The sequence below is a fragment of the Rattus norvegicus genome, chromosome 7 (assembly GCF_036323735.1).
Source record: "Rattus norvegicus strain BN/NHsdMcwi chromosome 7, GRCr8, whole genome shotgun sequence".
Taxonomy (NCBI): domain Eukaryota; kingdom Metazoa; phylum Chordata; class Mammalia; order Rodentia; family Muridae; genus Rattus; species Rattus norvegicus.
This window is the reverse complement of record NC_086025.1, coordinates 41,319,364-41,343,407: the sequence shown is the minus strand read 5'-3', so window position 1 is coordinate 41,343,407 and position 24,044 is coordinate 41,319,364. Positions and strand designations below refer to the sequence as shown.

Genomic DNA, 24,044 nt, shown 5'->3' with positions numbered 1-24,044 from the left:
GTCTTCAATTCTATTACATTGGTCTATCTGTCTGTCTCTGTACCAATACCATGCAGTTTTTATCACTATTGCTCTGTAATACTGCTTGAGTTCAGGGATAGTGATTTCCCCCAGAAGTCCCTTTATTGTTGAGGATAGTTTTAGGTATCTTGGTTTTTTGTTATTCCAGATGCATTTGCAAATTGTTCTGTCTAACTCTCTGAAGAATTGGATTGGTATTTTGATGGGGATTGCATTGAATCTGTAGATCGCTTTTGGTAAAATGGCCATTTTTCCTATATTAATCCTGCCAATCCATGAGCATGGGAGGTCTTTCCATCTTCTGAGATCTTCTTCAATTTCTTTCTTCAGAGGCTGGAAGTTGTTGTCATACAGATCTTCCACTTGCTTGGTTAAAGTCACGCTGAGGTATTTTATATTATATTATATTTTATATTATTTGGGACTGAAAGATCCTAGCTCGAGTCTCAGGATGCGCGCCCCAGGAAACACCGATCCCGGACTAGCCCCCAAATAAAAGATCCCAGGCAGAGAGACCCTTACTCAAGTCTCAGGAAATCGTGGGCCCCAGACACATAGAGACCATTTTGGGTGTAATAAGCAAAGGCGAGGTTTATTACGGGGATCTCCGGGCTGACACGTATCCTGCACAGGAGACAGAGGTGTCGACCCCAAAACTCAAAACTCAGGTATTTATATAGGGAAAGCTAGTGGGTTTGGGGCGGTTTCACACAATTGGCTGTTTCAAATAGTGGCAGCTAATTTCTGGCGCGGCTGTAAGTGATTGGCTCATTTAAACATAGCAGTGAGATCCCAACACAGCAGAAGAGTACGTGCTGACTGGGGCGTTCAGGTTTTTAGAAGCCAGGGGCTTATCAGGGTTTGAAGGACATTTGGTTAAAATGTGACTCTGAGTAAGCTGGGGGAGGTGCCCTTCTGCCAAATGGTTTATGAGTCAGTCCTGATAACTCGGGCTGGTTTTTGCATTCCTTTTCTTTATCTTTATGGTCTGTTAGTCCGGGCGGGGCTGCCTGCTTTTCACTGTGTTTAGTCCTGAGTCTGTGAATTTTGAAACTTATTCTTTTAACTTCATATTTTTAAACCTTAAATCTGTATAATTTTCCTTTCAGGACTATTATGAAGGGGGCTGCTTTAGAGCTCTCCGTTAGGGCCACAACCAGAAGGACCTGCCCTGCCTTTTCCCAGGTCCCCTGTGCACAGGGGTCCCAGATGGCGTTAGGTGTTTTCCTCTGGAGTCAGAAATGTGGGCAGAGTGTAGTCACTTCTGGCTTCCCAGGCGTGTCTGCCCCTCTGAAGGTTTAGCTTTCCCTCCCACAGGTTTGGATGCAGGGACCTGTTGACTTGGTCCCTTCAGATCTGGGCGGTTTCTGGACCACGGGGGAACTGCCGCTTGAGTGCCCCTATCTTCCGGTTCCCAGAGACCCTATACAGTTTCCTCTTGGGCCAGGGATATGGGCAGGGGTGGGCAGTATTGATGGTCTCTCTCGTTCTGCAGTCTCAGGAGTGCCCACCTGTCCAGGCGGTGAGCTCTCTCTCCCACAGGGCTTGGGGGCAGGGAGCTGTGTGCTGGGATTAGGGAGGTTCAGGCTCCAGCTAAAAACAGGAAGTGTCTGGTCCCAGAGGAATTTTGCCTCAGTGTGTCCTGAGTCCATCAGGCAGGTCACTTGGAGCAGAAAAGTTGGTCTTACCTTTGGTCCCGGGCTTGAAGTTGCTCCTGGGATGCTGCTTTTGAGCTCTCTGTGAGGGCAGCAACCGGAAGGGCTTGCCCTGCCTTTTCCCCTCAGGCCCCTGTGCACAGGGGTCCCAGATGGAGTTAGGTGTTTTTCTCTGGAGTCCGAAGTGTGGGCAGAGTGTAGTCTTCTTTTTTCTTTCTTTTTTTTTTTTTTTTGTTCTTCTTTTCGGAGCTGGGGACCGAACCCAGGGCCTTGCGCTTCCTAGGTAAGCGCTCTACCACTGAGCCAAATCCCCAACCCCAGAGTGTAGTCTTTTCTGGCTTCCCAGTCATGTCTCTCTTTTCTTCTTATAAACATGAAAATGGCTAAATCATTTAGACTATAAGCCAGCCCCACAATTACTGTTTTTCCTTATAAAAGTTGCCTTGGAAAACTGTTTTCCTATATAATTTCTAAAAGTTTTCATTGTAATACAATATTTACAAATGTGTTAACATGCGTAGAATTTTTAAGTGATTTATTGTTAATTTTTGTGCCTTGATGTTTTGCCTGCATATGTGTTTGGATGTCTGATTCACTAGAACTCCTGTTAGTCAGACAGTAGCTGCTATGTGGATGCTGGGAATTGAGCCCGGGTCTGGAAGAGAAGTCAGTGCTTTAAATAGCTGGACCATCTCTCCAGACTATGAAAAATATTTTTAAACAAGTAAAGTTCATCTTATAATTTAATAATCTTTCATTGATTACAATTTAATAGCATATATAACATTTTAAACATCCTTTCCCCATGATTAATACATGAATTGTTTTGGGATTCTGGACTTTCATTCTAGAGTTAAGAATGTATCCATATCCACATTGTCATATTCTATGTACAGCACGTGCTGTAATTTCATTTCTGTTATTTGATTACAATGATTTAAAGGGGACAACAATAATTCAGTTTAGAATGGAGTAACATCTATCACCAAGTGTCAGTAAAGCATGAACCCAAGCAGCTAACCCCATTGAGAACAGAGAGTAATAAGTACATTAAGGTTAATTTGCTTACTTGTTTCCTTCCTTGCTCTTAGCTCACTTATCCTCTCTTCTAATGGCCAGGAAGCTGTACATGTAAAGTGGTGTTACCAATAATGGGCACAGCCATATCCAACCTGACCTGGATAGTTTTCAATAATACTTCTTCCAGTGTGATTCTAGCTTCTATAAAGTTGAAGTTTAAGCAATTTACTTCACTAGACATCTTTGAACAAGACTAGACTTTTTAAATAACATCATATACCCTCAGATAAAAGACAATTCATACATTAGTTTTAAACAAGTTTCTGTCTATGAAACAAAATTTTTTATGATGTGTTTGATATGTTTTAGCTGAAAATGTGTATGTATATTGTATGAGTGATAAACTGGACCTGGGACAATTTTGGTGGTGGTCCTTGCTGAGAACGTTGTTCGAGACAAGTTAACCTTTTATTTATTGCCACATACACCAGACTAGCTGGATGAAGATCGCTGGGAATTTTTCTGTCTGCACTATTCATTACGCTATAGGAATATTGGAATTATGGATATGACCTACTGGAACTGGATTACTTAGTACTTAAGCCCAGCCACTCTCTGTTTCATACCCACTTAGCCATCACCTCGGCAAAAAGTAAATGTTGTGTACCAAATTTTCTCCTTTTAGTGTCATACTGATTTTCGAATGTTACAGTTAATGAAAGGTTTATTATCAGGAATTTTTAGCATGAGATAAAGTTGTATAACACAATTAGGATATATATATATATATATATATATATATATATATATGTATATGTGTGTGTGTTTGTGTTTGCATGGATATTTTAAAGATATTAAAGTGAAGTATGTTTGCCATTTAACATTAGTTTCTTAAATAGTGCTACATTTTTATAATCAGTACACACACAGATGCATGCATATTTGTGTGCATACATATATATAAATACATACACACACACATATATATATATAATATTTATGTATACCCACACATGGATATGACAAGCCTTCAATTTTTTTTCTTTTTTTTTTTTTTATTAACTTGAGTATTTCTTATATACATTTCGAGTGTTATTCCCTTTCCCGGTTTCCGGGCAAATAACCCCCTCCCCCCTCCCCTTCCCTATGGGTGTTCCCCTCCCAACCCTCCCCCCATTGCCGCCCTCCCCCCATAGTCTAGTTCACTGGGGGTTTAGTCTTAGCAGGACCCAGGGCTTCCCCTTCCACTGGTGCTCTTACTAGGATATTCATTGCTACCTATGAGGTCAGAGTCCAGGGTCAGTCCATGTATAGTCTTTAGATAGTGGCTTAGTCCCTGGAAGCTCTGGTTGCTTGGCATTGTTGTACATATGGGGTCTCGAGCCCCTTCAAGCTCTTCCAATTCTTTCTCTGATTCCTTCAATGGGGGTCCTATTCTCAGTTCAGTGGTTTGCTGCTGGCATTTGCCTCTGTATTTGCTGTATTCTGGCTGTGTCTCTCAGGAGCGATCTACATCCGGCTCCTGTCTGCCTGCACTTCTTTGCTTCATCCATCTTGTCTAATTGGATGGCTGTATATGTATGGGCCACATGTGGGGCAGGCTCTGAATGGGTGTTCCTTCGGTCTCTGTTTTAATCTTTGCCTATCTCTTCCCTGCCAAGGGTATTCTTGTTCCCCTTTTAAAGAAGGAGTGAAGCATTCACATTTTGATCATCCGTCTTGAGTTTCATTTGTTCTACGCATCTAGGGTAATTCAAGCATTTGGGCTAATAGCCACTTATCAATGAGTGCATACCATGTATGTCTTTCTGTGATTGGGTTAGCTCACTCAAATTGATATTTTTCAGTTCCAACCATTTACCTACGAATTTCATAAAGTCGTTGTTTTTGATAGCTGAGTAATATTCCATTGTGTAGATGTACCACATTTTCTGTATCCATTCCTCTGTTGAAGGGCATCTGGGTTCTTTCCAGCGTCTGGCTATTATAAATAAGGCTGCAATGAACATAGTGGAGCACGTGTCTTTTTTATATGTTGGGGCAACTTTTGGGTATATGCCCAAGAGAGTATAGCTGGATCCTCAGGCAGTTCAAAGTCCAATTTTCTGAGGAACCTCCAGACTGATTTCCAGAATGGTTTTACCAGTCTGCAATCCCACCAACAATGGAGGAGTGTTCCTCTTTCTCCACATCCTCGCCAGCATCTGCTGTCACCTGAGTTTTTGATCTTAGCCATTCTCACTGGTGTGAGGTGAAATCTCAGGGTTGTTTTGATTTGCATTTCCCATATGACTAAAGATGTTGAACATTTCTTTAGGTGTTTCTCAGGCATTCATCATTCCTCAGCTGTGAATTGTTTGTTTAGCTGTGAACCCTATTTTTTAATAGGGTTATTTGTCTCCCTGCGGTCTAACTTCTTGAGTTCTTTGTATATTTTGGATATAAGGCCTCTATCTGTTGTAGGATTGGTAAAGATCTTTTCCCAATCTGTTGGTTGCTGTTTTGTCCTAACCACAGTGTCCTTTGCCTTACAGAAGCTTTGCAGTTTTATTAGATCCCATTTGTCGATTCTTGATCTTAGAGCATAAGCCATTGGTGTTTTGTTCAGGAAATTTTTTCCAGTGCCCATGTGTTCCAGATGCTTCCCTAGTTTTTCTTCTATTGGTTTGAGTGTGTCTGGTTTGATGTGGAGGTCCTTGATCCACTTGGACTTAAGCTTTGTACAGGGTGATAAGCATGGATAGATCTGCATTTTTCTACATGATGACCTCCAGTTGAACCAGCACCATTTGCTGAAAATGCTATCTTTTTTCCATTGGATGGTTTTGGCTCCTTTGGCAAAAATCAAGTGCCCATAGGTGTGTGGGTTCATTTCTGGGTCTTCAATTCTGTTCCATTGGTCTATCTGTCTGTCTCTGTACCAATACCATGCAGTTTTTATCACTATTGCTCTGTAATACTGCTTGAGTTCAGGGATAGTGATTCCCCCTGAAGTCCTTTTATTGTTGAGGATAGTTTTAGCTATCCTGGGTTTTTTGTTATTCCAGATGAATTTTCAAATTGTTCTGTCTAACTCTTTGAAGAATTGGATTGGTATTTTGATGGGGATTGCATTGAATCTGTAGATCGCTTTTGGTAAAATGGCCATTTTTACTATATTAATCCTGCCAATCCATGAGCATGGGAGATCTTTCCATCTTCTGAGGTCTTCTTCAATTTCTTTCTTCAGTGTCTTGAAGTTCTTATTGTACAGATATTTTACTTGCTTGGTTAAAGTCACACCGAGGTACTTTATATTGTTTGGGTCTATTATGAAGGGTGTCGTTTCCCTAATTTCTTTCTCGGCTTGTTTCTCTTTTGTGTAGAGGAAGGCTACTGATTTATTTGAGTTAATTTTAAACCCAGCCACATTGCTAAAGTTGTTTATCAGCTTTAGTAGTTCTCTAGTGGAACTTTTGGTATTACTTAAATTAACTATCATATCATCTGCAAATAGTGATATTTTGACTTCTTCTTTTCCGATCTGTATCCCATTGACCTCCTTTTGTTGACTGATTGCTCTGGCTAGAACTACAAGAACTATCTTGAATAAGTAGGGAGAGAGTGGGCAACCTTGTCTAGTCCCTGATTTCTAGGGATTGCTTCAAATTTCTCTCCATTTAGTTTAATGTTAGCAACTGGTTTGCTGTATATGGCTTTTACTATATTCAGGTATGGGCTTTGAATTCCTCTTCTTTCCAGGACTTTTATCATGAAGGGGTGTTGAATTTTGTCAAATGCTTTCTCAACATCTAATGAAATGATCATGTGGTTTTGTTCTTTCAGTTTGTTTATATAATGGATCACGTTGATGGTTTTCCGTATATTAAACCATCCCTGCATGCCTGGGATGAAGCCTACTTGATCATGGTGGATGATTGTTTTGATGTGCTCTTGGATTCGGTTTGCCAGAATTTTATTGAGTATTTTTGCGTCGATATTCATAAGGGAAATTGGTCTGTAGTTCTCTTTCTTTGTTGGGTCTTTGTGAGGTTTAGGTATAAGAGTAATTGTGGCTTCATAGAAGGAATTCAGGAGTGCTCCATCTGTTTAAATTTTGTGGAATAGTTTGGATAATATTGGTATGAGGTCTTCTATGAAGGTTTGATAGAATTCTGCACTAAACCTGTCTGGACCTGGGCTCTTTTTGGTAGGGAGACCTTTAATGACTGCTTCTATGTCCTTAGGAGTTACGGGGTTGTTTAACTGGTTTATCTGTTCCTGATTTAACTTTGGTACCTGGTGTCTGTCTAGGAAATTGTCCATTTCCTGTAGATTTTCAAGTTTTGTTGAATATAGGCTTTTATAGTAAGATCTGATGATTTTTTGAATTTCCTCTGAATCTGTACTTATGTCTCCCTTTTCATTTCTGATTTTGTTAATTTGGACACTCTCTCTGTGTCCTCACGTTAGTCTGGCTAAGGGTTTATCTATCTTGTTGATTTTCTCAAAGAACCAACTTTTGGTTCTGTTGATTCTTTCTATGGTCCTTTTTGTTTCTACTTGGTTGATTTCAGCTCTGAGTTTGATTATTTCCTGCCTTCTACTCCTCCTGGGTGTATTTGCTTCTTTTTGTTCTAGAGCTTTTAGGTGTGCTGTCAAGCTGCTGACATATGCTCTTTCCTGTTTCTTTCTGCAGGCACTCAGCGCTATGAGTTTTCCTCTTAGCACAGCTTTCATTGTGTCCCATAAGTTTGAGTATGTTGTATCTTCATTTTCATTAAATTCTAAAAAGTTTTTAATTTCTTTCTTTATTTCTTCCTTGACCAGGTTATCATTGAGTAGAGCATTGTTCAATTTCCACGTATATGTGGGCATTCTTCCCTTATTGTTATTGAAGACCAGTTTTAGGCCGTGGTGGTCCGATAGCACGCATGGGATTATTTCTATCTTTCTGTACCTGTTGAGGCCCGTTTTTTGACCAATTATATGGTCAATTTTGGAGAAAGTACCATGAGGAGCTGAGAAGAAGGTATATCCTTTTGCTTTAGGATAGAATGTTCTATAAATATCCGTTAAGTCCATTTAGCTCATGACTTCTCTTAGTCTGTCTACATCACTGTTTAATTTCTGTTTCCATGATCTGTCCATTGATGAGAGTGGGGTGTTGAAATCTCCCACTATTATTGTGTGAGGTGCAATGTGTGTTTTGAGCTTTAGTAAGGTTTCTTTTACGTATGTAGGTGCCCTTGTATTTGGGGCATAGATATTTAGGATTGAGAGTTCATCGTGGTGAGTTTTTCCTTTGATGAATATGAAGTGTCCTTCCTTATCTTTTTTGATGACTTTTAGTTGAAAATTGATTTTATTTGATATTAGAATGGCTACTCCAGTTTGCTTCTTCTGACCATTTGCTTGGAAAGTTGTTTTCCAGCCTTTCACTCTGAGGTAGTGTCTGTCTTTTTCTCTGAGGTGTGTTTCCTGTAGGCAGCAGAATGCAGGGTCCTCGTTGCGTATCCAGTTTGTTAATCTATGTCTTTTTATTGGGGAGTTGAGGCCATTGATGTTGATAGATATTAAGGAATAGTGATTATTCCTTCCTGTTATATTCATATTTGGATGTGAGGTTATGGTTGTGTGCTTTTCTTCTCTTTGTTTTGTTGCCAAGATGATTAGTTTCTTGCTTCTTCTAGGGTATAGCTTGCGTCCTTATGTTGGGCTTTACCATTTATTATCCTTTGTAGTGCTGGATTTGTAGAAAGATATTGTGTAAATTTGGTTTTGTCGTGGAATATCTTGGTTTCTCCATCTATGTTAATTGAGAGTTTTGTAGGATACAGTATTCTAGGCTGGCATTTGTGTTCCCTTACGGACAGTATGACATCTGTCCTGGATCTTCGGGCTTTCATAGTCTCTGGTGCGAAGTCTGTTGTGATACAGTAACCTGGGCTGGCATTTGTGTTCTCTTAGGGTCTGTATGACATCAGTCCAGGATCTTCTGGCCTTTATAGTTTCTGGCGAAAAGTCTGGTGTGATTCTGATAAGTCTGCCTTTATATGTTACTTGACCTTTATCCCTTACTGCTTTTAATATTCTTTCTTTATTTTGTGCGTTTGGTGTTTTGACTATTATGTGACGGGCGGTGTTTCTTTTCTGGTCTAATCTATTTGGAGTTCTGTAGGCTTCTTGTATGCCTATGGGTATCTCTTTTTTTAGGTTAGGGGAGTTTTCTTCTATGATTTTGTTGAAGATATTTACTGGTCCTTTGAGCTGGGAGTCTTCACTCTCTTCTATACCTATTATCCTTAGGATTGATCTTCTCATTGAGTCCTGGATTTCCTGTATGTTTTGGACCAGTAGCTTTTTCTGCTTTACATTATCTTTGACAGTTGAGTCAATGATTTCTATGGAATCTTCTACTCCTGGGATTCTCTCTTCCATCTCTCTATTCTGTTGGTGAAGCTTGTATCTACACCTCCTTGTCTCTTCTTTTGGTTTTCTATATCCAGGGTTGTTTCCATGTGTTCTTTCTTGATTGCTTCTATTTCCATTTTTAATTCCTTCAACTGTTTGATTGTGTTTTCCTGGAATTCTTTCAGGGATTTTTGTGATTCCTCTCTGTAGGCTTCTACTTGTTTATTTATGTTTTCCTGTGTTTCTCTAAGGGAGTTTTTCACGTCTTTCTTGAAGTCCTCCAGCATCATGATCAAATATGATTTTGAAACTAGATCTTGCTTTTCTGGTGTGTTTGGATATTCCATGTTTGCTTTGGTGGGAGAATTGGGCTCCAATGATGCCATGTAGTCTTGGTTTCTGTTGCTTGGGTTCTCTTGCGCTTGCCTCTCGCCATCAGATTGTTACTTTGTTCTGCTATTTCTGACAGTGGGTAGACTGTCCTATAAGCCTGTGTGTCAGGAGTGCTGTAGACCTGTTTTCCTGTTTTCTTTCAGCCAGTTATGGGGACAGAGTGTTCTGCTTTCGGGCGTGTAGTTTTTCCTCTCTACAGCTCTTCAGGTGTTCCTGTGGGCCTGTGTCGTGAGTTCACCAGGCAGGTCACTTGCAGCAGAAAAGTTGGTCTTACCTGTGGTCCCGAGGCTCAAGTTTGCTCTTGGGGTGCTGCCCACGAGCTCTCTGCGGCGGCAGCAACCAGGAAGATCTGTGTCGCCCTTTCCTGGAGCTTCAGTGCACCAGGGTTCCAGATGGCGTTTGGTGTTTTCCTCTGGAGTCCGAGATGTGTGTGCAGAGTGCAGTCTCTTCTGGTTTCCCAGGTGTGTCTGCCTCTCTGAAGGTTTAGCTCTCCCTCCCACGGGATTTGGGTGCAGAGAACTAAGCCTTCTATTTTTTAACACCAACTTTAAACAAGGAAATGCCTTTAAGTTCTTTTCCTCTGGAGACCTTGACCCTGACAGCGCAAGCATTGAGATCCTAGTTGTATTTCTAGAACCCATGATAAGTACTAGTTCCTAGCAAATGGTTTAAATATAACTGAAGGCAAAGATGCTTATTATTTTTAAATGTACAATGTTTTATTTATTTCACAGATAAAGGTAAATCTGGGGATTTTAAACTTTTAATCTTGAGGTCAGCTATTCATCTACATATGACTTAAAATGTTATTTAATTCCATGTTGTTTCAATGTATACTTGGGTAAAATAAATTCAAAACTTATTTATGAGATGCAATTATTGTGAGGATCTTCTAAGTCAGGACATGAAATTGCTTGAAATATTGGCCACATTCCTACTTCAGAGTGATAAAATTCAAAAATGTGATCTAGTTCCAGAAACATTTATTAAGCAGGTATAATGACTCTGGTCTAGCATAATTTTAACCTTCCTGCTTGTATAAAATCATGTTCTCAAGTAGTAGATTCATGTGTGTAAGAAACTATAATTTCCATCAGAAAAACAAAGGTAAATTCAGAAGCACAACAGTAAATTTGTCCTGTCCCCACAGAGACATTGAATGAACATATTGGAAGCTCTGAGAATAAGGACAAATAGTCCTACCCAATTCTGCCACTTAAGGGACTGTCCCTAATAAGTTACAACTGTGTAGACGAGATGCTCTAATTACTGAAATGCCTCCCTTCAGCATGAACTGGTTCCTGAAATATCTCTGGAATCAGCTCATTGACTACACCAAATGTTCTGCTGTAAGTCGATACCAAGAAGGTATCATCAACAAAGCAAATTGCAGTTTGAATTTTCTTTCAGAAAACAACTGAGTTCTATTCTTTTTTAATAGCTTATTTAAATACTTTTATTTTAATGTAAGCATTTTAAAAAAATACATACTCCTACAGATATTTGTGGAATCATATTTCTTGTCAAGCTTAGATTCTCCTCTAGACAATTTGTTTGCCATAAACTTAGCTAATTTACAGTTTGATAGTTGATACAGCTATTGAGCAATTAATATTAATTTTGCCCTATAATATTAGCATCACTGAATATGCCTTCTACAGCAGGACATTACAAAAGGAGAGAGAACAGTGAAGTTTGTTGGTTTCAGAGTAGAGCGTCTTAGACCTCACATACAGTGAAGGTGAGGTTTAAATCAATATGAGATCCATGGAATAAACACTGTGCTTCCTCCCAAGTCTTACGCTTATGCAAGCATTTTTAAGAAGAGTAGATACAGATTAAAAAAGAATTAATAATTTTATGTTTGGGATTTGTCAAGGGGTACTTAGCTAGTATCAGTTACTCTGAACCTTCTGAGTCTGTAGGAAGCAAGCATGCCTGCCAAGTTCTGGTGGAAGAGCTGTTAGTTCCAAATGCTACTTCAGTCTGGCATCTAAATGCGCCACCCAGAATTGCCCAGAAATCTAACAAACCTCCACCAAAAATATTCTAGATGCAAACACCTTGAGCATGAGATGGAAACCATGAATATGAGAAACAACAAGTACACCAACAGGTAAGTAAACGTGTATTAATGTTCAGCATTTATCAGGAGCAGCCTAAAGGAGGAGTTTCTTAGGATCGCTTGAAAATATTTCACAGGAGAATCATTTTGAAACCCTTATCACAGCACATAAACCCAATTTACAATGCTGCCGATTTAAATGACACTACCACAGTTCCAACGGAATAATTAGAGACAAAAAAATCAACCACCTATATTTTGTGTCCTTGGAGAGTTTCCAGCTGAAAGGAAATCTCAGCTCCACGGTAAAGGGTATTTAACTTACAAGAAGTCCCATAATTTTGGTTAAACTGAACATTTTCTTTTTTTTTCAGGGTTCTAAAATCACAAAATGTTCAAAAGTAAATTGTAAAAAGGAGATTCTTCTTTGCGCATAGTACTGTGGTTCCATAGAAAAATAAGTTAGCACATTTCTCATTCTTGTTAGATTAATAAAAGTGGTAAGCATTGATTTGTTATTATGATAAGCTGGTCCTTCCCTACCACACTTCCTACTGATAGCTTCGTGAGAGCAGTCCTATTTTATCAACCTTTCTACACACTATACTCAAACATTGCTATTCTGAAGATGGGACTAGATAATAGCAAGAGCTTAATGTAGTGAATACAGAATGTTTTCACAAATGAAGATAATGTCCTCGGAGTGCGAAATCAATTCTCGTGGCATATATTGGGTAGTGGTGAGGGAGAAATAGTTTCTGTCTCTCTGGATGTGAATGAGAAGACATCCACTTCGAAATTTTAAGAGTTGGCTTAATATAAATGGTCAGAAATCTCCTAAGAGAAACAGACGTGGATTCACTCATCAGAGACATCACAGAAAACTTTTACTGTAGATCCAATAAAGTAATTGAGGTAGAGCCTTCAATGAGATTAAATGAGATATTTCTTTGTCCCATTTAGGTTGATTTGTTTTTTTCTTACTTGATATAAAAGCAAAACTATTTCTGCAGTTTTGTATGTAGCCCTACCACACAAACATGGGTGCATCTAAATACAAATAATTTTAAGATAGACTCAGATATTACTTCATGACTATCATCTTCACATTGGAGATTTTATACAGCCTACTTCCTAAGCAAGTGAGTAGCAATGTAATTTTATTCTGAAATTTAAGTGTTTTTTGCTAAGAGTCAGCATCTGAATATCCTAAAACAACTGCCTTATATCTTCTCACTCCCATTTTCTAATTGATAATAGGAAGATAGCTCCATTATCTGCATTGAAGAGTTGTAGGAAATAATGTGATATGCTTATCCAAAATAAGTGTGCACACTTCTGAACAGACATTAAAAACCTACTAGCAAAATTATAAGACTATGATATCATTGAAGATATGTATAAAAAGGGAATATTTATCACTTTGGCTTTTTTTATTAGATATATTTATTTACTTAAATTTCAAACGGTATTCCCTTTCCTGGTTTCCTGTCCATAAGCCCACATCCCCACCCCTCCCCTATATGAGTGTTCCTCTCATCCACCTCCCTTACTGCCCCCTCCACAACATTCTCCTGCACTGGGGGTCCAACCTTGGCAGGACCAAGGGCTTCCCCTTCCACTGGTGCCTCAACAAGGCTATTCTCTGCTACATATACAGCTGGAGCCCTGGGTCAGTCCATGTATAGTCTTTGGGTAGTGGCTTAGTCCCTGGAAGCTCTGGTTGGTTGGCATTGTTTTTCTTATGGGGTTGCAAGCTCCTTCAACTCTTTCAATCCTTCCTCTAATTCCCCTCAATGGGGTCCTGTTCTCAGTTCAGTGATTTGCTGCTAGCATTGACCTCTGTATTGGACATGCTCTGGATGTGTCTCTCAGGAAAGATACATATCCAGTTCCTTTCAGCATTTGGGGTTTTTGGTTTAGTATTTTTTAAAAATTATTATTAAAATTATTAAATTATTAAATTATTAAAATTATTACATTCCAAATATTGTCCCCTTTCCTGGTCCCCCCTCCCAGAGTTCTTCACCACATTCTCCCTCCTCTTTGCCTCTGAGAGGGTGTTCTCCCCCACTGTTCCACCCACCCCCATCGCAACCCCCAATCTTCCTTCTGTAGGCATCTAATCTTTACAGGATTAGGCACATCCCTCCCCATAGAAGCCAGACAAGGCAGTCCTATCTTACTTATGTGCCAGGGATCAAGATTTTTCCAGCATCTAATGAACTGATCATGCATTTTTGTTTGTTTGTTTGGTTGGTTGGTTGGTTGATTTGACTTTTACATTTGCCCCATTACTACCTCTCTGGAATGAATCTTGATAATGGGAGATGATCTTTTTGGTGTGTTCTTGGAATTGGTTTGCGAGTATTTATTCAGTATTGTGGGACCATGAAAGGTAGCCTGGTTTCTGGTTGACCTAAGACTTGAAACCCAGGAGACCCTGAAAGAATGGGTTTCTGGACACGAGGCCCTTGTCACTAGCTGGAGCACAGCCCCCCTCTAGCCCCCATAAATTTGTGGCCACCAGTCACATAAAGGCAATACCTCAAGCTAATCCACATGTAGAGCATGTGTCCTGTGGTCATGTAGGCTGAAGACAGACCTCCATTTTAATGAGGTACCTAAAGGCTTGGAGGCTTAGCCAATAACTTCCTTCCCAGACATTCTTCCCTGCAAAAAGCATTTAATCTTAGACCCACCCTGAGAAGTGAGGTACAGTTTTACTCATCCACCTTCTGCCATGACAATAACTGACTTAAAAGCATGAACTGCCTCCTTTCATTTGAGGGGAGCCATGGAGAAGGCCTTCAGCTACAGAGCCACTAATCTTCTGCTCTCCCAACCATGACCACCAAGCCAAGCCCAAGCCCAAGTCAAGCCTGTATCTGACAAGCCAGGAACTCTATCCATGGGACCAGCCGGAGCCACCCTCCATCCCCCTGCCCCAGACTAGATCCAACCTGTACCCCCACCCTCACCCACATTCCCACCTCCATCCCCACCCCAGACTCCATTCTCAGCTCTTCCATTCAAGCTCCCACCAGAGCTTCGGTGTCTGAGAGCCTGAGAACCAGAAGTCTGGCTTCTTTGCAGTCCAGGGGACACCTGAGTTCCTGCTGTCCCCAGGACCTCAAGCTTTGCTTCCCCAACCCTGAAGCATGTTCTGTGGCTTCCCTACAACTGGCCACCCGCCCCTGTGTTGGAGCTAACATGAGACCTACAACCCTACGGAATAGTTTTTTCATCAAGAGTATGAATATGAGATCTCTCCTATTTCTTTATGAAGACACTTATTGCTGTGGACTTTCCTCGTAGTACCACTTCCATTGTGACCCACAAAATTGGATATGTTGGGCATTCATTTTCATGGAATTATAGGAAATCTTTCATTTCTTTACTTTTGCTTGGAGCTAGGAGTCATTCAGTAGAGAGTTATTCAGTTTACATGAGTCTGTAGATTTTCTGTCATTTCCCTTGTTGAAATCCAGCTTGAATCCATGATGATCTGATAGAATACACAGGGTTATTTCAACTTTCTTGTGTCTGCTGAGACTTACTCTGCATCTGAGCATGTAGTTGGTTGGTAAAGAGATAGTCAATCTCTATACCTCAACATAAAACAAAGTTTAAAATTTTTTGATCATATGGTAACTGAAATAATTTTTTTCAAAAAAACATAAGAGAACATTTCTCTGAAGTTTTGAGAGTGTTATTCTTTATTTCAAACATATTCTGTTGATAATGCAACTATTTATCAAACATACTTGGAATAATTTAAGACATATTAGGAATTACATCTAATCCTTAACATCTTTTATCTTTTTTTTTGGACTGATGAAAATATTGCTTTACATAAATTTGAATTATCTCCCTTTTTGTTATATGAAAGGGGACTATCACTGAGGAAGTCTGAGAAACAATTCCCAATTAATGAGTCTCTAGAATCAGACAGATAAATACAATGTGGAGTTTAGTATGACCAGGAAGGTGTGTGTTTATGCTTGACGTGACATCTTAGTAAAATACTATAATTAGTTTGTGATACTTGGATGCCTTCAAAATAGAATGTTGACCGAAGGGCAGAAACTCAAAAATTACTAAAACCTACTACATTATAACACATAATATCTTACATTGAGGTGAAAACTTGAGAGTTCTTTGGAAACTTAGTTGGATGGTGTTTTGCTGGGGCAAACACATGAAGGAACGTTTAGTTGAGGCAGACATAGGTGAAAGGATGTTCTGCTGAAGCAAGCACATGAAAGGATACATGGTGAAAGATTCTTTATGAACAACATTCATCTATTGGTTGGCCTTACTTTGCTTAGTTGAGCTGCATTTGTCAGGATGACAGGGAGAAGCAGACTAAAATCTTCTGTTATTGTACTGCAGTTTGTTGCTGCTTCTGCAGATTCAGGCTGATTGTCAAAGTGATGTCAGGTGAGACAGATGCACATGGTGAGGCAAGACCCATGGAGGATGTATTTGGAGAGACTATAAAAAGGACCGGACAGAGAGTGACAGAGGCTAAGCTTGGCTTGCTATGGAGCTAGCTGTGCTATGCTTGTGGGTCTCACATCTTCACTGATCTTTGCTTCACTGAGAGAGGCATAGCTGAGAACATCTCCTGGAGTTACTACTGCTCCCTCTTCCTGCTGACTTGTGCCAAACTTGAGGCCTGGCTGTTTGTGGAAGATAGTGCCACTGCTGCTGATTTGTTTGCTATCCCCACTCTACTGAATTGGACTGCTGGTATATCTGTGAAGTGTTCGCAAGTGAATCAAGCTGCCCTACCTGACCTGTGAACTGAACTGCTAATTTCTAGACAACACAGACAGGAGTTGCTCCAAAGGTCCACTTCCCCAATATCCTCTCTTTTCTACTATGTCTGGTGGGTGGTGGGCTACAAGGGAGGTTAAAGCATTTAAGAATCATCATTAAAAATGGGAGTTTGAAAAGATTAAAGTTATATTACATGTAACAAATAAAACACATAACATATAACACCTAGCTTATAACTTAAATTATGTAGTATGTTTAATGTTTAATGTTTTCATATATATATATACATATATATATTCCTTATTTTCCTTTTTAAGAGAAATCATGACATATTAGAATTTGAACCATTAATTTTGAGTACATTTTTGACTTAATTGCATGCTGCTTCATTTACATAGAGAAAAACAATAAAAGTACGAACTCCTTCATTTTTATGGAAAACAGAATTTAACAAATAATAAAATGCCTGGCTTTATTTATTAGTAATATAAAAACTAAACTTCCTAGAAAAGAAAAAATATTTTTGTATTTTTATATCTAGTATTCATCACAGAATTTTAAGAACATTGTTTATTGTTGAATTGATATCTCTGAAAGACATCGATAGGGAATGTATATTAAAACCAGATTATAGTTCATAACATCTGCTTGGAATTATAGTTACATATAAGTATGCACATGAAACTATCTATTTCCAATGCTTGCCTTTTTGCAATGCATGCTGTTTTCTCTTAAGGAATTGAATATTTTATTTTATTATTTTTTTGTTTATTGAAAATAGATTTCTTTCCATATAATATATTCTGATTACAATTTCCCTTTCTGTACTACCTCCAGTTCAGTCGCCTACTTCCCTCTCATCTGAATCCACACTCTTTTTCTTATTAGGAAACAAAACATAGGGATTCTAAGTGATAGCAACAAGATATAGTAAAGTAAAATACGAGCTAAATTTAAAAAGAACAACACAACAAAGTTGGACAATGCAAAGTAACAGAAGGCAAAAGCCAAAAGAGAAGGTTCAAGAACTGGAGACACACATATTCACACACTCAAAAGTCACATTAAAACACTGAAGTGAAAGCTATCATATAATGTATAGAAGATCTGGTACAGACCTATAGAAGCCCTGTGATTGCTGCTTCAGACTCTATGAGTTCATATGTGCCTTGTTTAGTTGATTTAGTGGGTCTTGAACTCCTAGTGTCCTCAATTTCTTTTGGCTCCTATATATGTTTTCCCTCCTCTTCTGGAGAGCTCCCTGAGCTCTGAGGTGATAAATTTCATGGATATATCACATTTAAGGCCGTGTGTTCCAAGGTATTTCTCTCTGTGTAATTTCTGTTTTGGGGTTTCTGTATTTGTTCCCATCTGCTGCAGGAGGACTTCTCTCTGATGAGCGCTGAATAAAGCTCTGATGTATAGGTATAGACCATCATTGGGAATGAATTTATAACTACTGATTTGTATATAACAAGCAGTATCTGATTTTACTCTCAATCTCTGGAGTATCTATTTTCTGGTTATTGGTACTAATCAGTTTTTTTGTATGGTTTCAATCTCATGGAGTGGCCTAAATCAACTCAGATGTTGATTGTTTATCCCCACAAGCTTTGTGCCACCCTTGTCTTAGCATATTTTACAGACAAAATTTACCTCTTAGTGGATCAAAGACCCAACATAAAACCAAATACACTGACTCTAGTAGAAAAGAAATCTCCTTGAAGTTATTGGCACAGGCAATGGCTTTCTGAAATTTTATTCTGTTAGCTATTAGCTTAAGCACTGAGTTTATCAATTAAGAAGTGGATCCTCATGAAATTGAGGAGCTTCTATAAGGGAAGTATACCATCATTCAGAAAAAGCAGCAGTCTACAGAATGAAAAGTCTTTTAATCAACTCTATATTTGAATGAGGACTAATATCCAAACTACATAAAGAATGTGAGAAAATAGTCCAATTTAAAAATATTGTACAGATTTATTCAGAGAATTCTCAAAGAATTAAATACAAATGACTGAGAAATGCTCAAAAAGAAATGTTCAATATCCTTAGTCTCTGGAAGTTATAAACCAAATCTACCTTGAGATCCCATCTCATAATGGTCAGAAAAGCCAAGTAACACAAGTGACAAATCATGCCAGTAAGAATGTGGAATAGAGGAGCATGCCTCCATTGTTAGTGGAAGTGCAGCCTTTACAACCACTACATAACTCAGTATGATAGTTCCTCAGAAATTTGGGGATTAATCTACCTAAATATACAGCTATACCACTCTTGGAAATATACCCAAAGAACTCTTCATTCCACCACAAGGACACTTGTTCAAACATGACCATGAGGTTCTAATCATAATTTTCAGAATCAGAAAAAAAACACTAGACATATCAATAAAAGATTGGATAGAGAACATTAAATCCTTTATTTTACTCAATGAAGTGTTACTTAATTAGTTAAAAAAATAATGAAATGTATATGCAAATGAATGGACCTAGAAAGAGCATTTTGAGTGAGGTAATCAAGACTCAAAAATATAAAATAGCATGAATTCTCTGATTTTGGATATTAGATATTAAATAAATGTTAAGCAAACTACTATCTGGAGATTGAGAGAGGACTATCAGCAAGGGACTTGGGTTGTGACACTAATTACCCTGGAAGGGGTAATAGAATATATTTTTATACGTGGACTGGAGAGTGGTGGATTGACAACTGGTGAATCAGATAGGGGGATATGTTTATGAGAGGCAATGTGGTGGAGAGACAGCTACAACTGAGGCACATTTGAGGAGTGTAATGGAAAACAAATTATATGAAGGCAATATTAATGAAATCTCCAAATAATGAGGGAGACAGAGTCCCAACAGGCATATGTTGCTATCAAATGAATCTTCCAGTATAGGAAATGAGTTATATCTACTTGGGTTGTGGGTAAAAGATCCCATGTGAATCACTAAACACCCAGGCTTTTGCAAAGACTATGAGTTCTTCTCCACAAGCTGACAGAAGGCTAAACACAACCGCACAACTCATGGAACAAGGTAAGGTTGGGTCTGTGGCTGCACAGAGTGTTTACCTCTCTAGTGTGTTTCATATGGAAGATAGTCTGCTCTCTCCTACAAGAGATACATAACCACCAATGAAGCCACCAAATCTCCCGTCTCCAAAGGTGTCTTGTCTGCAAAGTATATTGAGTTCAATATTTTATGTATGATTCTGAGTCTTTTTAAATTAATGTGTCAAATTAGACAGGGTTTCTAAATAAAAATCATTAACAAAATCATTGTTAACTCTCTCTCTCCATATATATATATATATATATATATATATATATATGTGTGTGTGTGTGTGTGTGTGTGTGTGTGTGTGTGTGTGTGTATGTATGTATGTATAAAACCCAGTTTAGTATGTTTCATACTACAACTGTAAAGAGGTTTAAAAAAAGACCACCAAACTAATTAATTTAATTTTACTAAAGAAATGACCACAATACATAGGAAACTATGTAAACATAAGCTTTGTCAGTTATAGATGTATTCTAATATTCTACTTTCCCACAAAATGTGCCACAGCAAACATTTTTCTTTTTTTGTTAACTCTAAATAACAATTCTGAAAGCTGGCTGAGGAAGAGTATCTCCATTTAATGAAATGAATTCCTTAGCTATTTGCTTGTCCTTAGACAACATAATGTCAGTGTCTTTTTGATAATGTAAACAACGAAGACTAGAAAAACTAATTTAAAAATCATATTTTTTATAGAAATAGACTATTATGAGTAAAGCTTGAATAAGAAACTGGACGATTATTTTGATAAGTTTACTTACATTAATTTTTATTTTTGTCTTACAGAAGCACTGTTACTACCAGATCTCCTCTTCATACGTCTATCAAATTGGCTGTAATGATAAGGCCACACACGGCAAAGATTTGTTTTCTCACTCCGTCTGTTTGGCATGTACTGTGTAGATTAAATGAAAAATTGTGTCCTCGGTGGAACAGAATGTTTGGTAATACATCTATCATATCTTTTGATTTATCTGTGAGTCATTTTGTCCATATGCCTAACAAGATTTTAAGCTTGCGAAAAGGCTTCAGAAATGGAATCTACTTCATAAAAACGACTGAGACTTATTGAAAACATTGCATTTGTCATGAAATTGCTACATAAATACCAAACAGCAGTGGGTACGTGACAGGTTTGGGGAGGCAGAAGGCATTGCTAAGATCACTGTTTAATCAACGTGGAATTCCGTGAGTGGGCGTGTTTTCCTACATCTGTGAAAGGGGACTGCAAACAGTGCTGTAGGAAAACAGTCAACCAAGTGAAATGTTTGCATCTCCAGTGCCAGGTTGAGGGAGTCTGATTCAGTCATATGCTGTTCCCTTTCAATTACCATTTGAAACTTCTGCTCCTAATTGATTTATAATAATTATTTATCAGACTAATACATTGAAAGTTGGAATAGGCTGGCACATGTAATTCAAAAATGACTTAAACCATATATATATATATATATATATACACACATATATATATATATATATATATATATATATATATATATTCGTCAATGCACCAGTGTTTTTGCAATTTCCTTTTTTTTCATGGTATTCTTTTCCCCATCACAGGTATTAAATGTCTGTTCTTACCTTGAGTTCATCATATGTAACCTTGGTGTAGACAATACATTGCTACTTTTCAGCTCTATTAGTATTAACCATAATATTTTATTATGATATCTTGCTAAAAAAAGGTAGGACCTATAAAAATAATCACAATTCTGCTAACAATTTAAAGACAGTTTAAAATTTCTGAGAACACCAAAAGGCTTTTGGTAATTACCATTTCTCTACAGCCGCAACCTAGCATTTGTTACATATTTTTTTTATCTCTTTGTAACATAATTATAAGCTTTTTGGTAATAAAATCCTGAAGTAAATGCTTCTGGATGTTTTGAGGAACTCACCAAAGTGTCTTTTATTTTGCAAGTAGAGGATAATGGGCAGGTGATGTCCTTGGGAAATTGACTGAATCTTTAGAGCATTTCAAGTAGAACTGTGTGACTTTGCCACCTTCATTCTGCATTAGTTTTGAACAACTTCCATTTTTCACCTGAGAAAATGTTTTTAGGCACAAGTCCTCTTGAGTTCTTGTCTATAATTTGGCCATCCTTAGAAAGTCAATAAGCTCTCTTCCCTCCTTCTAGCTTATTTTAAATAGTTCATTTCTATGTTTGCAACCCCATAAGAACAACAATATCAATCAACCAGTCCCTCCAAAGCTCCCAGGGACTAAACCACCAACCAAAGAGTACAGGTGAAGAGACCCATGGCTCCAGCAGCATATGTAGCAGAGGGCAATCTTGTTGGGTACCAATGGGAGGAGAAGCCCTTGAGGATGCTTCAGTGTAGGGGAATGTGAGGTGGGCATGGGTGGGTGGGTAGAGGAGCACCATCATAGAAGCAGGGGGAGGGGGGGTAGAATAGGGGGTTCCAGAGTGAAAACCGGAAAAGGGGATAACCTTTGAAATGTAAATAAGTAAAATATCCAATTAAAATTAAGAAATGAACGTTTAGTCATTTTAAATTTTTTTATTAAGTTTTATTTATATGAGCACACTGTAGATGTCTTCAGACACACCAGAAGAGGTCACCAGATCTCATTACAGAAGTTTGTGAGCCACCATGTAGTTGCTGGGAATTGAATTCAGGACCTCTGGAAGAGCAGTCGGTGCTCTTGACCATTGAGCCATCTCTCCAGCCTGAAATGTTTAGTCTTAAAATTCAGTCTGAATATACTTGTTTCAAGTGGCATATAGACTACTTTTCTAACATAATTTGCTATCAGACTATAAAGTTGTAAATTTGTGCTTTTTAAAATATTTGTACATGATTGGAAACTGAAAGTAGATAATATAACCTTCAGGCTTAGCTATTTTTCTTTAGTGTGTTCTTTAAAATCTGGCCATTTCTCATAAAGATATGGCCACAATCTTAGGTGCATTTAAATATATAGACTTGAAGTAATACATATATATATATATATATATATATATATATATATATATATATATACTTGAATTAAATTATATACCATTTTACACGTATACATCTATTTACTTTCTTTTGAAATGTACCACTCTGCATTTTTTCTACTAAAACATTCATCATTATGTATTCAGCAGCCCATACATTATCCTTACCCTAGTTTTTTTTTTTTTTTTTTTGGAAGATACTTCCATCAGCTTGGCTTTGTTTGTTTTTTTGTTTGTTTGTTTGTTTGTTTTGTTTTTGTTTGTTTTGTTTTTGTTTTTTTGTTTTTTTTTTATTAACTTGAGTATTTCTTATATACATTTCGAGTGTTATTCCCTTTCCCGGTTTCCGGGCAAACATCCCCCTCCCCCTCCCCTTCCTTATGGGTGTCCCCCTCCCAACCCTCCCCCCATTGCCGCCCTCCCCCCATAGTCTAGTTCACTGGGGGTTCAGTCTTAGCAGGACCCAGGGCTTCCCCTTCCACTGGTGCTCTTACTAGGATATTCATTGCTACCTATGGGGTCAGAGTCCAGGGTCAGTCCATGTATAGTCTTTAGGTAGTGGCTTAGTCCCTGGAAGCTCTGGTTGGTTGGCATTGTTGTACTTTTGGGGTCTCGAGCCCCTTCAAGCTCTTCCAGTTCTTTCTCTGATTCCTTCAATAGGGGACCTATTCTCAGTTCAGTGGTTTGCTGCTGGCATTCGCCTCTGTATTTGCTGTATTCTGGCTGTGTCTCTCAGGAGCGATCTACATCCGGCTCCTGTCTGCCTGCACTTCTTTGCTTCATCCATCTTGTCTAATTGGGTGGCTGTATATGTATGGGCCACATGTGGGGCAGGCTCTGAATGGGTGTTCCTTCAGTCTCTGTTTTAATCTTTGCCTCTCCCTTCCCTGCCAAGGGTATTCTTGTTCCCCTTTTAGAGAAGGAGTGAAGCATTCACATTTTGATCATCTGTCTTGAGTTTCATTTGTTCTAGGCATCTAGGGTAATTCAAGCATTTGGGCTAATAGCCACTTATCAATGAGTGCATACCATGTATGTCTTTCTGTGATTGGGTTAGCTCACTCAGGATGATATTTTCCAGTTCCAACCATTTGCCCACGAATTTCATAAAGTCATTGTTTTTGATAGCTGAGTATTATTCCATTGTGTAGATTACCACATTTTCTGTATCCATTCCTCTGTTGAAGGGCATCTGGGTTCTTTCCAGCTTCTGGCTATTATAAATAAGGCTGCGATGAACATAGTGGAGCACGTGTCTTTTTTATATGTTGGGGCATCTTTTGGGTATATGCCCAAGAGAGGTATAGCTGGATCCTCAGGCAGTTCAATGTCCAATTTTCTGAGGAACCTCCAGACTGATTTCCAGAATGGTTTTACCAGTCTGCAACCCCACCAACAATGGAGGAGTGTTCCTCTTTCTCCACATCCTCTCCAGCATTTGCTGTCACCTGAGTTTTTGATCTTAGCCATTCTCACTGGTGTGAGGTGAAATCTCAGGGTTGTTTTGATTTGCATTTCCCTTATGACTAAAGATGTTGAACATTTCTGTAGGTGTTTCTCAGCCATTCGGCATTCCTCAGCTGTGAATTCTTTGTTTAGCTCTGAACCCCATTTCTTAATAGGGTTATTTGTTTCCCTGCGGTCTAACTTCTTGAGTTCTTTGTATATTTTGGAA

At 38.5% G+C, this 24,044-nt stretch overlaps 1 long non-coding RNA gene across 1 annotated transcript in view; it reads left to right on the top strand.

The window, feature by feature from the left end:
* LOC120093577 (uncharacterized) overlaps positions 1-20,364 on the top strand; it is a 90,562-nt gene extending 70,198 nt beyond the window's left edge. The window contains exon 3 of the long non-coding RNA XR_010053282.1: positions 20,184-20,364. This is a non-coding gene — a long non-coding RNA (uncharacterized LOC120093577). The remainder of the gene's footprint in view (positions 1-20,183) is intronic.
* The last annotated feature ends 3,680 nt before the right edge of the window (positions 20,365-24,044 follow it).